Below are 16,420 nucleotides of genomic sequence, written 5' to 3'. Positions count from 1 at the left end.
GCCCCCTCCTGGCAGCAAACCCTCAGGTGCCTCCATCCCAGGAAGCCCCGAGGCACCGCTGCCAGCCGGGCTGTCCCTAGAGCTGGTGCTCTCCGAACAGGCGGTGGAGATGCTTTCCTTAACAGGAGTTTATAAAGGGCCAGAGGAGCCGCTGGGGAGAAGTCCCCACCCTGACATCGAGGGCGAGGGACAGCGAGCTGGGAGAGTGCCACGGCCCCGCTGCAGCAGCGCCCAGCAGCTTGCCACCACTCCAGCCTCGTCACAGCCGCGCTGCCTGCGGGCTTTGTAACCCTCAGGGCTCGGTGCCAGCCCCACAACCACCTGCTTGCCAGTGCTGGCAGGCTGCGGGGCCACACGGAGGCCTGCGTGGCAGGAGGGCTCCCTGCCCCTTTGCGTTTCGCCAGGCTGCCTTGTCCAGCTCAGCTCCCCAGCCAGTTCCCTGCACAGACAGCAGCAGCACAGGGTGAGCAGAAGCAACCCAGCTGGGCATGGGGGCAGCTTAAATTGTTTTAAGTAGCCTTGCACCAATTACGAACCCAAAGCACATGTGTTTCCCCTCCCAGAGAAGCCAGAGCCCTCGGGTGTAATTAGCAACACACAGCATGGCTCCGGGGCCGGCCTTCCTCAGTCACATCCCTTCGTTCAAAAGGAGTTGGAGCCAGCGGGGACGCAGGGGCTGGCTTAAATGTATCTGCATGAGGCGGCCCCGCTGTGTTGCAGGGGACAGGGGGGACATGCCATGGGCAGGAGTCCAGGGGCCTGGGGACAGCACTGCCACCCCTGCCTGGGGCACAGGAGCCCTGCTGGAGGCGTCCCCCCACGCTGGGGTGGTGACAGGGACACAAACCCCATTCACTCGAGCTCACGGTAGATCAGGAGTGCGCTCCTCGCACCCTGTCACTCATTCCCAGCCCCTCAGCCCGGCTCGTTTCCAAGTCTTTCCAACGCTCCCCACCCCAGATGAGAGAACCCAGCCGTATGCTCGGCTCGTGTATTTTCTGCTTCGGTCCTCGCCCGGGGACGTGGCTCCCACACCTAACAGCAGACACACGAACAGACGTGGCAGAGCTGCTCCTTGTAACTGGGAACCCTCATCCCGCAGCGAGGAAGATCAAAAAAGGACAGCGGGAAGGGTGGGGATTAATGCAAGCGCTGAGCTCAACACCAAGCCCGTTCTTTCCACGGAGGCACCTCCGCTGCCCCCTACCCCTGTGCTTTCGGGAGGGAGGGCACCCTTCAGCGCAGTGATTATTCACATGACCTCCACCATTAAGCTTTGCAAAGCTTTTTTTTTTTTTCCTCCAAGCAAGCAGGCGATTTTGGCCACCGCACCGTTGAGCAGCTTTGAAGACACCCAACTCAAAGACCTAGTTATTCCGCCTGTTTTTCCCCCACAAACTTCAGCAGTGTGAGCACATAAATTGTGTCATAGCTGCCTTTTCATCTGTCCTGGGAGTTATAGACTGCACACATAAGACAATTCATGTTCCTCTGCATAATGAGGTGAGTTTTATAAATCATAAATCTTCACTTAATATGCAGGTGGTGTTTGCTGCCAGGTTTAGGAAAACTGATGCAGTTGCCAAGTTCATGAATGTCATAAATCATTCATGCTAAGGTAGTCTGCAATTGCTCAGTCCTTTGAGACAGACCAATTTCAAGGTGGTTGTTTAACACGCGAACGCGATCTTCATTGATTGTTTATACAAATATATATTTTCATTAAGTTTTTCCCTCTCCATTTTTTTTCCTTTCTTCTTCTTTAGGTGCCAGCTGTGATGTTCTGAGGAGTCCCCGGCCCTGGCTTCTTTCCAGTTTCAAAATTCCATCAAAAATCCATTACCCAATGCATAAAAATCCGTGGATTTGTAATGGAAAGAGCTCCTAATGCTCAGAAAACACAGCCTGGATGTCTCAATAAATCCCAGTGCATGTGATTTAAATAATCCAGAGCCAGAGAGCATGCCTCCATTCTTCACAGGGTCGTTTTGAATGGACAGGATTTTCTGCAGAATTGCCATTAATTAAAGGTGTGCTGATCCCAGCAGGGTTTTCATCTCTGCTTGAACTGTGGTTGCTGCGCAGGGAACACCGTGAGCTTCTGGATGGGGTTTAGGCCGCATGCAGTGGGTGCTGCGCAGCCCCCTGGGGCGTGCAGGATGCGGTGGGAAGTCCCCGGGGAGGAGGCTTCCCTCTGGGACCTGCAGTTTTGAGCGGGGAGGAAAATGAGTGCTGGGGAAGGGACAGCGGGGAGGTTTGGTTCAGCAAACTCACCCCTGGCAAGAGATGCTCCTCCTGGGCTCCTGTCCCCCAGCCCCAAAGGTCGCCGAGGCTCTCAGCTCATGGTCGTTGTGCCTCAGCTCTCTCTCCCACCAGCTCCTGGGGTTTAGATTTTGCTTTCTTCTTTTGTATGACATCTTTATTTCTGGGCTGGTTTCACACAGCGAAAACCCTGTCCCATCTTGAAGTGTTTAGGGTCCTCAAGAGAGGGCTGTCACCTCAAATGCAGAAACAGGACCTTGGATGAGAAAAGTCCTTCACTTCCCACCTGATTACATCTTGCACGGATCGAAAAAATCCACAGTACTGCTGGACGGAGCAGTAAATTAGAAGATGTTTAGGCTCGGAGTCACCCTACACTGGAAAGGGTCTGATATTGGCAACCACATCAATTGTGAGTGGATCTGAGAAAACTGCATAGGTGGGATAAGGCAGAGATTCTGATTGCTGTTCCTGTCTTCCATCAGCCTTCACTGGTGTAATTAACCCATCACAGACGGTTCAGGCACCGAGTTCTCTCTCTCTTTTTTTTTTTCTTCCCTGGGATCAGCCAAGAAGTGCTGAAGTTTCTCAAATTCATTCCTTGTTCCAAATTCACTGAAAAAAAACCTGCTAATAGCTCCCGAGCTGCAGATTGTTCCTAAGCACCTTGTAAGCTGGCCAGAACTGGAGAACGGAGCAGGCTGGTTGGATATGGCCAAACGTGGAGGTCTCCTCCCTCGATTCGATGAGCGTGGAACACAGGAAAGGCTCCAGGGGAAAACACGGGACTTGCTGCAAGGCCCCTCTGGCATCTGGTCTAGATCCCAGCCTGCCCAGAGCTTTCTGCCATCCCAGTGTTCTCCACGTTCCTCCACTCGTGGTTCTTGTTATGGGGTCAGACTTGTGAAAACGCCTCGTTGTGATGAACAATCCTGCCTGTAAGCTGATTCCCTGGGATAGCACCGAGAGCCCAGCTCCGGGCGCTACGCTGTCAGAGCACAGCAACGCTCATGAAGGTTCCCACCTCTGAGCTGAGAGGTGCCCCCCAGAGAGGCATCTTTCCAACGAGAACAGCAGCTCATGCTTCAGTAGTTTGGGGCTGAGCTGAAACCTCAGCGAATCCCAGGACCTCCAGGACGATCCCAGCCACAGCGCTCTCCGACGGCAGCACAGGCGATACCCGCGCACCAGAAGTCACGCACCGCAGGGTTTGTGTTCCTGGGGCCAAGTAAGCTGGCGTTGAGCCTTGCACTCCTCCTGCTGCTTTTCTCCTCGTGCTGCTGGCGAGCCCGTGCCAGCTCCGTGCTCTGTATGGAAGCGACTGAGCATGGGGACAGCGTGCTCAGGACCAAACATTGAGCCCTGGTGACTATATCCTCAAAAAGGAAATTTCACATTGATAGCTCAGTGGGAGAACAGCCTGGGACAGGTCCGAGTTCATGGGAAAGCCCGTTCTGCGAAGGGCACGTCTCCTGCAAAGGGAACCTGGATGCAGAGAGCAGGCACCAGGAGCCTGCCAGGGGCTGTGCAGGGTGAAACCTTGCCAACACCATCTGAGCTCACCAAAATCCATCAATGGCAAAATACCGAATGGCCTGGTTTGCAAAGGAAGGAGCTCTGGGGACTGTTTCCATAAGGACGCAGAGAGTGCAATGGTTAATACAGAACTGCATTTTGTTTTTAACAGACTGAGTTAAAAGAAATAGCGCAAACTTTCCTGGAGCCTGGGGAGCTGCATGCACCCAGCAGGGCACAGCGGCTCCTCTACAAGGCCAGGGCCATCACGGGAGCAGGCGTGACGGAGAGCTAGCAGCAGCACGCAGCAGCGCTTTCTCCCTTCCCTCTCCTTTTTGTGCACGTCCTACTTCTTCAAAGCTCCTGACCACCCCAGCTCTCTTTCTTTCCTCGCCTTTCTCCAAGAAGTGTGACGTTATCACCATCCGCAAAACTGCCAAACTCTCCTTTGCGTTTCCCTGCAGGGCTGCTCTTCAATTAAAAACTTCCCTTGATGTTTTAACTTTCACCTCCCTTAATTGCGGCTCCTTCTCCAGCCTCCTTCCCCTTGTTAACACGAGATCAAACCGCTGGTTAATGGAGCTTTGCGGCGGGTAGCAAAACCCAAGACCACATTGGGAGGGCAAAGGCTGCCAGATCCAGGCTGCTCACAGCCTGGGAGCAAAAACCAGGGGAAAAATAGAGGCTGCAGGCCACGCATGGCACGATCCTGCCCTTGCTGCTTGCTCCCTGGCTCCAGCAGCCAGTGCTTCAGCTCTGGGCACAGTGACATCTCCTGTCGCGGGGTGCAGTGGAGGTGATGGGGCACACCGGGGCTGCTGCCCCCCTCCTGGAGCATCGCCACCCCCAGGCATCTGAAAAGCAAGAGTTAAAAGTAGGGAGAGTAGAAAGAAGATGGCACATCTTTAATTTGCCTTCTGATTTATGAGCAGGTGAGCCTCTCCCCTGCCAAGCTTTACTGCACAAAAAGAAGAGGGTTAGAAACACTTCATAAAAACATTGAACACTTCACAAATTTTGCAAGTCCTCCTTGTGCAGGGAACGGGGTAATTTTCTGCGAATTACCCATTTTAAGAATGCAGTGTGCGTGCGAGCAAGGCAACCGCACACCTTTATTTTATGCCCAACCTTGGCAAAGTTCAGAAGCCTCTGATTATAAATATACACACACTCAGACATTTTAAAAAGCTGCTCATTTGTGAAAAACCAATCATCTTACGAAATAGTGAATTGGAGGCTTTCCTGGGAGTGGGTTCAGGGAGGACAGCAGCTGGCACCCGTGGCTCAGCTCATCCCAATGTCCCCAAAACACTTCTACAGAGGGGACAAATCCATCTCCAGCTGTCCCCATCACTGCTTCTCTTTCTTCAGTCCCAGCGAGCCTCGTAGCTTGTAAACACTTAAATCGTCCTCCCCAATGCACTTGTAAACCCTAAAGCGCTGCTTTGAAATACTTCTGTGACTTCAGATGCAGATTTTATTTCTGGCCTTGGAACAATTTAAAGATTTCTGATGTTACACGCTTGGATATCATTAAAAATTGCTGGTTTGTAGCGTGCAATCTTCTTCCAACATCGCGGTGGGGAGAGAGCCGGGAGAGCAGGAGCTGGAGCAGAAGGAGCACTCAGAGCCCGCGACGCCTCTGCCAGAGCGCTGCAGACAGCCTCGTGGGCTCTGCGTGCAAACACATCTGAAGCTCTATGATAAATTCTGGAGAAGGCACCCGTGTATTTTCCCATAGACAATAATTTTGATCAACAGACAGAAAATCACTTTTATAGGGCTTTCAGAAGGATGCTCATCTGCATGAGCCTCTCACCAGGCTCTGAGGATGGCTGGACGCAGGGCAGAGCTCCGGAGAGCTGGCAGAACGACGAGTTTTAGCCTTTGCAGATCATTTGAATGCTCTAATGAGGTGTCTTAACAACACCAGCGAGCCACCTGATAGAGCGGGATGAAAGCCCATCGCGGTGGCAGTGATTTTCCTGAAGGCGCGTTTCATCTTTGACTGCTGGAAGCGTTGAGGTAAAAATTTATCGCACGCCCTCCCCTAATAAAATGTGATGTTTTTACTGGAGTTTTTATCTAAATGTACATTTAGCTGTGAATTACACCACGAGGCGGGCGTGAGCTTTGGTCGGGCCTATGACACGGAGTGTAAATCCCGGCTCTCCGGCAACTTCCCAGGGCTGCAGCCCCCTGCCTGAGGGCACGAGGGGCTTCTGCGGCTGCAGCGGGAGCTGCTCGTGTCCTGCAGTGGGATAACGGGTCTGGGGGCTCACCTGCTGCTGGTCAGAAGCCAGAGGCTAGCAGTGCCAGGCACCATGCGTCGCTGCACTGACTCAATGCATCTTGCTGCTGCTGGGGACCCTGAAGGGCTCCGGAATAAACGCACCTCCCTTCTGACCCCAAAACAATCCTGTCCTCGTGCCTTGACACCTGCTGCAGGCTGCACGGCCCCATATATCATCTAGGCTGGAGGAGCCCTTTGGGCCCACCAGGCCCAGCTACCCCCGACCGACCGCGTGCCCCCACTGAGCCGTGTCCCCAAGCACCACGTCCACACGTCCCTTACACACCTCTGGGGTGAGGACCCCACCAGTGCCCTGGGCAGCCCATCCCAGCGCTCGGCCACCCTCTGCAGGACCAAATTCTGCCTGAGGCCCGCTCTGGGCCTCCCCTGGTGCAAGTTGATGCCATTTCCTCACGTCCTGCCGCTTGTCACCTGAGAAAACAGGCAGCCCCCCTCCCTGCCGCAACCTCCTCTCAGGTGGCTGTGGGGCACCCCATCGCCTCAGACAGCACCCTAAAACCCCACAGCCCCAGCACCCCTTGGTGCTCCCAGCAGCTGTGTGAGGCACAGAGAGGAGGGGACGAGGCGCGGGGGTCCCAGCTCCCATCGCCGCCAGCAGCAGGCCTGCCTCCAAATCCCCAGCCCAGCGCCCGCGGGCCCGGTGTGGTGCGGGGCCGGCACGTCAGCCGCCGCTGATCTGATTGATCCTAACGAGGTGCCGGGAGCAGGGCAGCAGGGCCGTGGCGAGCTCTGGGGAGATGGGAAGATGACGGGTGATGGAGCGGTAGCAGATGGCGTCTCTCAAGGATAACGGCAGGACAGTAATCACAAGAGACAAGAGGAGAGCTGCTGGCTCGCTCTCAAGGATGTGTCTGAACAGCCATGGGCAGCGCGAACCTCGCAGGGAAGGAGCTCATGGGGGGGGTGAAAGCTTTTGTCTGCGGACCCTGAGTGCCACGGCCTGAGCCTGCCCCCACCCGCACCCCCGGCCTGAGCTCAGACCTGCCCCTAACAAGGAAGTCAGGGCAAATTAGAATCGCTAATTAGACCACTGGCGAAACACCACCCCCACTTGGTGGTGTGGATTCAGCACCCAGGCGCGTTCGTGCCAGAGGAAGGTCGCTTCTGCCGTTACAAAATACTCTGGGTTTACCCCGTGTTTGTTCACAGGGGCTTGGGCCCCGTATCTGCTGAGGACATTTTGGCTTCTGTCAGCATTTGTCTTGCAGGATGTAGCAGTGACCAAGGCAAACACACCCTTGGGTCAATACAGGCTGCTATTTATATCTGCAGACCTTATTAGGAATGCCAAATTGGGCTATAAGGCCCTGATTTACGGGAGCACTTAAGCCTGTGCCTAACTTTAAGTACACAAGTAGATCCATAGACTTCAGTGGTTTAAGGTTCAACATTTGTAAGTAACTTGCTGAACAAGGACCTACATTATTCATCCGAAACCCCAGGTAATGCATTCTTGGGAAAGAACTGTAGCAAATGCTACAAATCCCTGCTGAAAGGGCATCCTCAAACCTGGGCTAGATGGAGAGATTAGCTGGGATTTCTTCGTAAACGCCGCACACAGGTGTGTGGGTATATTTAACGTGAGGCGGTGCATTCAGGCTGCTAGAGGTGCCAGCTCAGCCTCCCTGCAGGGTGCCAGGAGGGGAGGATGGCAGTGCAGGGAGCATCCCGGCACGGGGCAGCCCTCCCCTAACACAGCGATAGTGGGGATGGCGCAATTAAGCAGCGGGAGGTGATTATACTGGGGACACTCGTGCAACGTAGGCCGTAACGCAGCCAGGGCTTCAGCTCTTGTTACGGCAACCAAAGTGATAAAAAGGCAGGCAGAGGTAAAACACACTCGCAGGATGATAACAGCACACAAAGCCCCTGCTTCAGGGCCCCCATCCCATTTCGCAGAGCCCCCCGCAGGGTGCAGAGCCACGGTACCTGTGTGAGGTGAGCAGAGTCAGCCCAGCACCCCTCCAGGGGAGAGCCCAGGACAAGCCTGGGGACCATACCCATGAGACATGGAGCAAAGCCACCCCATGGCTGGGCAGGGAGCAGGCACTCAGCCGAAATGCATCTCCAAGGCCAGGGGGAGGTCCCCAGCGAGGCTGCTCCCAGCACCCAGCACCCACCATGGGCACAGCTGGGCCACATCAGGCCCTGATGCCCAGAGCATTTCAGCCCTGTAAAGCCTCAGCCCTCATCCACAAGAGGAGGGGAGCATCCTTGTGGCCTCTCTTGGGCCCTGGGCAGCCTATTTGTCACTGGTGGAGGTCACCTCTGCTGCGTGCTCCCCTCCATCCTTCCCGCTGGGTACTCGCGGGTGGCCACAGGGCACCTCTACGGTGCGGCCAATTCCCAGCAAAGTGGGAAAAAACACCTAAGTATGGTAAAGAAGCATCCAGCGCTTTGTAGTGACACTGCTGTAGCTTATCAGAGCAGAAGGGATGCACTCAAAACACAAGCCAAGGTATAAACAGCCGACCCCAGGACGGGTTTGGTACGGCTGGGCAGGATGCGTCCCGCTGGCTGCACCATGCGGCTTGCAGGGTCCTGAGCTCGCAGCTCGCTGGGGTGCAGGGAGGGACGTGCCATCGGCGGTGGCACAGCCAGCATTTCTCTTCCTGCTGCTTCACCGATCGCTGCCAGTCGTCGGCAGCAGCCGCGTGGTGTTCGCGGGGAAAGCACCGCGCGTGCTGTGCTGCCGGGGTCCTGGGGGTGTCTGGAAAAATGACCTAAACGACATGGTTTTGAGCCATTTCATAAAAAGTAATAGAGAATTATATCCCTGTTGCACAATTCCACCAGAATTGAAGAAAGAAAAAGAAGAGAAAAAAAAAAAAAAAAGAAGGAAATCTGCTGAAAGGCTCTCGCTCTGCATTCAGCCTTATGAGTAACGGGAGAAATCCTCGCCGCATCCAGGCACATCTGTCAGTGCCCTGCGAGACGATGCCCCGTTGCCCCGTTTGGCATTTCCAGACACCGTGCCGTGCCTGGGGGCCCCACTTCGTGTCCCCGCGTTGTCCCCGTGCCGGGGCCACCTTGTCCCACACCGGGGCTGCAGCCGGAGGGGATCTGAGCAGGAGGAAGCGGGGCGAGCCGAACGTTATGGATGCCTCAACCCCTGCTATTTGCCCCCACGCGTATCGCCAGTATTTTGTATTAAAATATATGCTGTTAAATTTATGCCTTAATATATATGTGTGTAATGCGGCTGAGTTACGGTTGCTGTGGGAACTATAACTTTCTTTTTTTCCAAGAGGCTGTTATATGTCTTATTATGTTGTATCATCTGGAGGCTGGCTGCAAACAAGATTGCTGCTGTTAATCCTTCAGCACGGGGGGCAGGCTGCAGCCCTCTCCTCGCACCCCGGGCTCCTCCCCGCCGGCTGCCACCGGAGGGACGTCCCCGAGCCCCGGTCCCACAGCACCCGTCCATGGCCTCATCCATGCCTGCGGAGGATGCAGCTCCTGCCTGGCCAGGGAGCATCTTCACCCCCATGCACAAAGGCGAGGCAGCTCCCAGAGGTGTCGGACCCCTTGCTGAAAGCAGGATTCGTCCCCCAAAACCCAGCGCCGGGTCTCCTAACACGGCGGTGTTTGCATTCTGCTGCTGTGAGCCACCGAGGTGGCTGATTAAAAGCCTTAATGGGCCATGGAGAGGGCTGAGTTGCTGGGAGGCAGCTGTAAAAGGCTCCGACCGCCGCTCAGCGCCGCGGTCACCAGAGATGCGAGCAAAGGACGGGTTCTGCAAGCATATGTCCCCTCTCCCTGCGATGAAACGCAAATTGCTCGCAGAGAAACCGCTCCAGGACATGGATGTTTATGAGAAGCTTAATGGCCTTCTCATTGGTTAAATATTTATTCCTTCTCTCTCATCTCTTTTCTTTTTTCATTTGCAGGACATTCCCGTGTATAAAAGCCTTGCAGTTTCTAGCCGTTGCCCGCTGCCCCTCCGGGCCCTCCCTGGCTGGGGGACAGGAAGGTTTTGGGGTGCCCCGAGCCAGCAGACAGGAGGCGAGGCATCCCTTTGGCTTTGAACAGTTGTTCAAATCCCATCAGGGTGACTTCCAAAGCTGCTGTCACACAGAGGGAGGCCCGTGGGGTTTTGTCAGCTTCAACCCAGATCCAAAAGGTTGGATGAAGATGAAGAGGAGGCCACGTCCTCCCCAGCCACCCTTGTGGGGCACAAACAAGCCCACGACCCACGCAGGCTGTGCTTTGCTCCTGTGGCACATCCGCGCTCGCACATCCCTCCCCGTACATCTCTCCCTGCCCGGCCGTGCAACACGCTGCTGGAAGAGCACCGCGGAGGACTGGCAGAGCTCTCCCTCTGACAGTACCGATATTTGCCAGTTATTTATGCACTGCCTGAACCAGGGCGGCTACTGTCGCCACAGAACCGTTCATTGCAGGGCGCACAGCCTCTGTGTTTAGCAGCCTGTGCGTTTAGCTCCCCGCCACTCTGGTCCAGGCGTCGCTGCCGTTTTTATCGGGGAAAACGTAATGCTGGAGGTTTGCTCTGCCAGGTGTAGGTCAGGAGGAGGCGGTGGGCGGGCATGGTGCTGTTGGGGCTGTGTCGGCTTGCTCTGGCTCACCCCGTGTGTCTGTGCTTGCGCTGCAGCTCGCCTCCTGCTCTTGAGACGAGCTCCTTCAAGCCTTTGCATTGCTGCTCAGCTTGCAGCCCCCCAGCCCGTCTCTGCCCCATGCCATGCCGCTGTCCCGCTTCCACCCTGCACCCCTCTCCTCTGCCCATCGCCTGCGCTCCCTTCTGCCTGCCCCACCTCAGTGCCCCTCGTCTCCCTCTGCCCCCACCCTCCTTGTGCTGCTTGTTACCATTCGGATTTCTGACGTTCTGTTGGGTTTTGTTTTCCTTGGCATCTGCTCTTTGGGGATTTCGCTCGCATCAGCTCACATCAGCAGCTGCTTCTAGGTGGAAATTGCTTGGGGTGCCCCACACCGGGTCACTGGTGCCCCTGCTGTCCCACAGGACCCTTCCGTGGTCGGGTGCCACCAGCAGCTCATGTGCTGTGACCGGCGCTACCTGCGTCCTGGTAGGGACCACCCGGACCCACCGTGTCCCCTCTGCATTCATGACCTGATGGGTGTCCCACAGGTGTGACCACAGGGCTGGGTGTCCACAAGGGCCGCGGCCACGCGTCCCTGTGCTGGGCTTTGCTCCGTGGTCAGAGCCCAGCAGATGGGAGCCGCGGTGCTGTGCCTGCAGGCGGAGGCTCCCAAGGACAGGACGCAGGGAGGGAGCCAGCAGGAAAAACGAGCCCAGGCATCCCGACCTGCAGAAAGCTGCAGCACGGCAAGCCCAGGCAGAACAGCACGCTGCTGCTAGCTGCTCTCCTGCTGCCAAGGGAAGGATTTCAGAGCAATGGCCAGCAGGAACCAGCTCCTTTGGTACATCCCAGATCTGCGTTTAGGCTCCCCAGCAAATGCCAGCTGAAAGGAAGCTGGCACAAGGCTTCCATTTGCAGTCAGAGGGGTTTGGGGGAATTAATCTCTTTGGAGTCCTTTGGAAACCTTGCTCTGATGGGTTTACACACTTACCGTCCTCCTGCAGCCCAGCTCACAGAACCGCGGGGCACATTGGCCAGGCTGGCGGCTGCTTTGGATGCTGGAAGCCACCGAAGGCGTCTGTGCAGGTACTGCCAGGCACCAGCCTCAGTGTTGTGACCTGCAGTTGCAGAAGCGTGAAATGCTTTTGAATTTGGGGAAAAAAACAACAACAAAACAGAAATAATTCTCGTGACTGCAGAGCATCCCTGTCCTCCGCGCCGATAAGAGCGGGACCAGGAAAGCCAGCCTGTCGGCCAGCTGTGCCCACCGACTCCCGCTGGGGGTATCGGGGATGGGAACACCCTCCTGGGACATCTCCTGGTGCTTCTGTGGTCTGGGATGGCTCTGCTAGGGAAACTGGAAAGTAGAGATAATGCTCGTCCTGCTGTGCAACTAATGGCATTGCCATCTTGGAGGCTTTAAAGTGGCCGGAGCGAGCATTAGGGGGTTTTGGGATCCATCACTTTTTCTCTTAGGCATAACAGCAGGTGACATCTGTTTTTACCTTTTAGAGATGCCTCTGATGTCATGACTCGCCTGCTTCAGAGAGAGCCCTTAACCCCTAAAAATCCAATAAAAGGCACTGGAAAGGAAACTTTTCTCCCTTCATTATGGCCTCTCCCAAAGTGACCAAGCTATTAGCCCAGTCCCTCGCCCTACCAGCGGGGCAGGGGCTATTTCACTCTCCAGACCCCAGACTGTCACGATTGCCACGATCTGCCTCACCTATAGCCCCCAGACACTGCAGCTCCTTGCAGCCTGAGAGCTGGACACCCCAGCGCCCACCTCCGACAGCGGAGATGCACAGGAGACGTGGGGGACCTCAGAGGTCAGAGGCTCAGACCCCTCTGGGACATCCCCAGTGCACCCCGTGCCCCAGCAGAGGCTCAGACGCACCTGGGGGTCTCTCTGGCCTCTCTCCAGAGCCTATGACCTGTGGCAGGACGCTCAGCAAGGGGCACAGCACTGATTGGGATGGCATTGCACCTGGCCGGGGACATGCTGGGTGCACCCCTTGGCCAGGAGGATGCTGCTGCTGCCTCGCTGCTCTCTCCAGCAGAGCAGAACTCACCGTGCTATTTGTACTGATCCCTGCTGCTGGAAAGCGACGGTGACGAATCCCACCGGGAGCCTGGTTAGCTGAATTCTGGCTCAGCACGATGCCAGCAGTCAGCTCTTGCTTCAGATGTCCCCCACCCGATGGTACAGAGCCCATCTGCACCCCGCGTGCATGCTGTCCTCCCCGAGGTGCATGAGCATCGCTGCAGAACATGGAAAAAGTGCTAAAATTAAGAAGAGGTGCCTGGTGTTGTGAAGGAGGGATCTGGGCCGCCACAGCACCAACAGAGCCGAGCAGAGGTCAGTTTCACATCTCCGTCAGACCACTGGCATCACCCCGAACAACCGCTGGCTCCCAGGGACTAGCAACATTTTGTTTTCTCCCCCAGTGCAAGCTGAAATTTGCACTTTCTGAGACCCGCAGAGGTACAGGGCTTCTTTTGGGGCCGTAACATGGATCAGATGCAGATGGGAAGGAAGCACCAAGCCTCCTGGGTTTGTCCCGTTCGCACAAGGAGCCCTGCAGACATGAAGGACAAGAAGCAGCCAGAACAGGACACGCTTGCTGGTGTATACACCTGGTGTAGACTCAGCTGTACAAGATGCAGGACCCTACAAGTGTCTGGCAGCTTCTGGCCACAAGGAAGCCCCTAGGAAGTGAGCTGAAAGCTCGCTGCCTTTTTTTTTTTTTTTTTTTTTCAGAGCTGTTTATAAATGGATAAGAAAGGAGCTCTAAAAATCGTGCTCAGCCTGGCTCTTTTACCAGTACTAAAGAAGGGGAAGAAAAGGAAGGTGCAATGAAACCAGGGCTCTGCTGGAGCCCTTTCCTCCCCAGTTACTGCACCTTGCCTCCCTGCCTGGTGCCACACACGCTAACAAAGCAGCAATAATTAGCAAATACAAGGGCACACACAGGCGTTTTCAGAACCCCAGAGCAGGGACCAGGCCAAACCCATGGCAGCAAAGAAGACAGGAACACCGCGGAGGTTCAAGCACCCGCAGGCAGGCAGGGAAGCCTACGAGGCCATGACCCGCTCCCAGCTCCAGCCTCACCACGTGTGGACGGGACATGCTGAGGCCCCCCAAACCCAGGCACACAAGAGGGGAAGATAAAATGGGCAGAGAAAGGCCAGGCTTACTTGCAGGAGCAGAGAGAGCTTCCCCCATGCAGAGCCATGGGCACAGCAGCACTTCGCACCCCCTCTTCCGTGCCCACCCACCCCAACAAGAGCCTTGCGGCTCTGTCCCCTCCATCCCCGTCCTTCCCAGCTGCCGTCTGTGCCTGTAATGGGCTTTTCCTGCCGGAGGGTTTCTTGCTGGCACAGCGGGGCGCGTTGTGCAGGGCAGCAAGGAGCCTGAGCCAGCAGGGAAGGGGCCAGCTCTGCAGGCTGGCGACAGCTCCGTGGAGCTGGAACAAAAGAGCCACGCTCCTGCAAGCTGCTCGGCCTGTGTGTCAAGCAACCCACTGAGGACAGAGCCCCGAGGAAGTGCTGACCAGGGTAAAAAGTCACTGCAAACTTCCTGCCCGGGCTGACGAGCAGGCAGCGAGCTCTTTGCAAGACATCATTCCCATTCTCAAAATCCTCCGTACGACATTTATTCATCTCCTACAAGGAGGCAGAAATAATTAATCCAGCCGTAACTTTTTGCATAAAGCAGGGTGGTTTTTTTTCAGTGCTTTAATGCTGCGTGCTTTTCCCTGCTGGCTCTCACAGAGGAGCCTTTCGTGCTGCAGTAAGTTCAAGCCACGAGGACTTAATGCAATAAGAAAGGGGAGCTTGAAGTGGTGGCTGAGCTGCTCCTGTGCTCGCCTGCTCCTGTGAGCATCAAGAGCAGGGTGACAGAGCTCTTCATCCGGGGCAAGCACTCGGCAGGACGGGGGCTGACCCTGCCCTGCCCCTGCTGCTCCTTGTCAGGAAGGGTAAGAAAGAGGCCAGAGCGGGATTTCTTGTACCGATGCTGAGTCTTTCCAGGAAATGTTCAGCAAATAGTTTCCTAAGCTGATCTGGGAACTCAGAGATACTTGAAAACACAAAATAATTGCTGGAAAGGAAGCTGAAAGTGATAGCTCCTTTTTCTGCCTGGTGTTACACTTCACTTCTCCTGATGGAGAGTTCAAGAGCCATCTCTTTTTCCTTTTTTCATTAACTCCTATGACTACATACATTTGAGAAGAGCTTCCATTAGTCACAGTTGCTTTCCTACTCATCCTTCACGCCTCTCAGCTATGAGACCAGGCTAACTGGTACCAACGTGAATGATATTTCATGATGACAAGTATTTCCCTAAGTCCAGCTATGATCTGAACATCGCAATGCCTGCATAGTGTCACCTCTTTCCGAGAAGTCACGATTAGAGCAAACGCAGAAAATAATGATTTGGGACCGCCGCCGGATATCAAACAAGCCCTCGCTCCGACTCCGAGCGTCTCCGGTTGCCAGTACCGGGGCAGGAACGAGCCCTGTCAGCTCGATGAACCTTTCCAATTACCTGAAACATGAAAGGCCAGACAGAGGGTACCTACACGCTGCGAAGCACAACTCACCCCCAAAATAGCATCAGCCACCGCTGCTGCCCCTTCTGATCTTGGAACTGCACCGGCCATGGGTGGGCTGCGCCACGGCAGGAGCAACCTTCCCAGTAAGGCTGAAACTTTAAAGGCAGTGGTTCTTGGTCACCGTGGGTGTCATGGAGTCACAGAATCGCCGTCTGGTTGAGGTGGGAAGGGGCCTCTGGCTCCATCCAGCCCCAGCCCAGCTCCAGCAGGGCTGCCCCGAGCAGGGTGCCCAGCACCGCGTCCAGGTGGGTTTGAAGCTCCTGGGGGTCAGAGGGGACCTCCTGTGCTCCAGGTTGTGCCCACTGCCCCTGGTCCCAGCCCTGGGCACTGCTGAGCAGAGCCTGGTCCTGAGCAGGTCCTCTCTGCACCCGCTGCAGGTATTTACGGGCTTTGTGAGCTTCCCTCCAGCCTCCCCGTCTCCAGGCGGAGCAGTCCCAACATTCCCACTGCTTGGGGCCAAGCCGGTCCCACAGGCAGTGAATCTGCCTCCTGCCTCCCCCCTTCCCAGACACAAAAACTGATGGGAATGAACCCTCGGAAAGCCTTCGTGGACAGCACAGCTGGAAATGAGGGAGAAAAAGCACCAGGAACATCTGAGGAGCAAAACCCCTTTGAGAAGCTCTGCTCCAGCGAGTCAGTGTTTGCCCTTGGTCCGAACACCGGGCAACCCGCAGGCACGCTGCCCCGTGGCACCCCCGTTTTGGGCATGTGAGCATCATCCCTGCTCCTGCACCGCTTGCCATAAACCGACCCGCCGCGGTGCTTGCTCGGCGCCGGCCTCGCCGATTCCAGCTGGGTCTGAGGAACGGCCCCAAAATAACAATGGGGACATGCTGTGAGACTTCGGTGTGAAACAACAGTAAAAAATCTTTACTGCTGTTACTAAAAGGACTAACAGCAGCACTTTGTTCAAACTGAGTTTTAAGGCCGGGAGCAGGTTGGACCAGATGATATTAGAGGTCTTTTCCAACCTAACCAATTCGATGTTTCTATGATTTAATTCTGCCCGGAGAGCTACGTGCCGGTATCCCATGGCATTGCAGCCCCACACCCAGCCCCACGGGGCTCCTTCAAAAATACCAGCCCCCAGCCCTAGGAATCCCCAAGTATTTTTGTCTCCCTCTGCGCTTTGCATGTCACTCTCAACTTGTGCAATG

Source organism: Anser brachyrhynchus (assembly GCF_964034855.1).
Source record: "Anser brachyrhynchus genome assembly, chromosome: 14".
Classification (NCBI taxonomy): Eukaryota; Metazoa; Chordata; class Aves; order Anseriformes; family Anatidae; genus Anser; species Anser brachyrhynchus.
Note: the sequence above shows the minus strand (reverse complement) of the source record.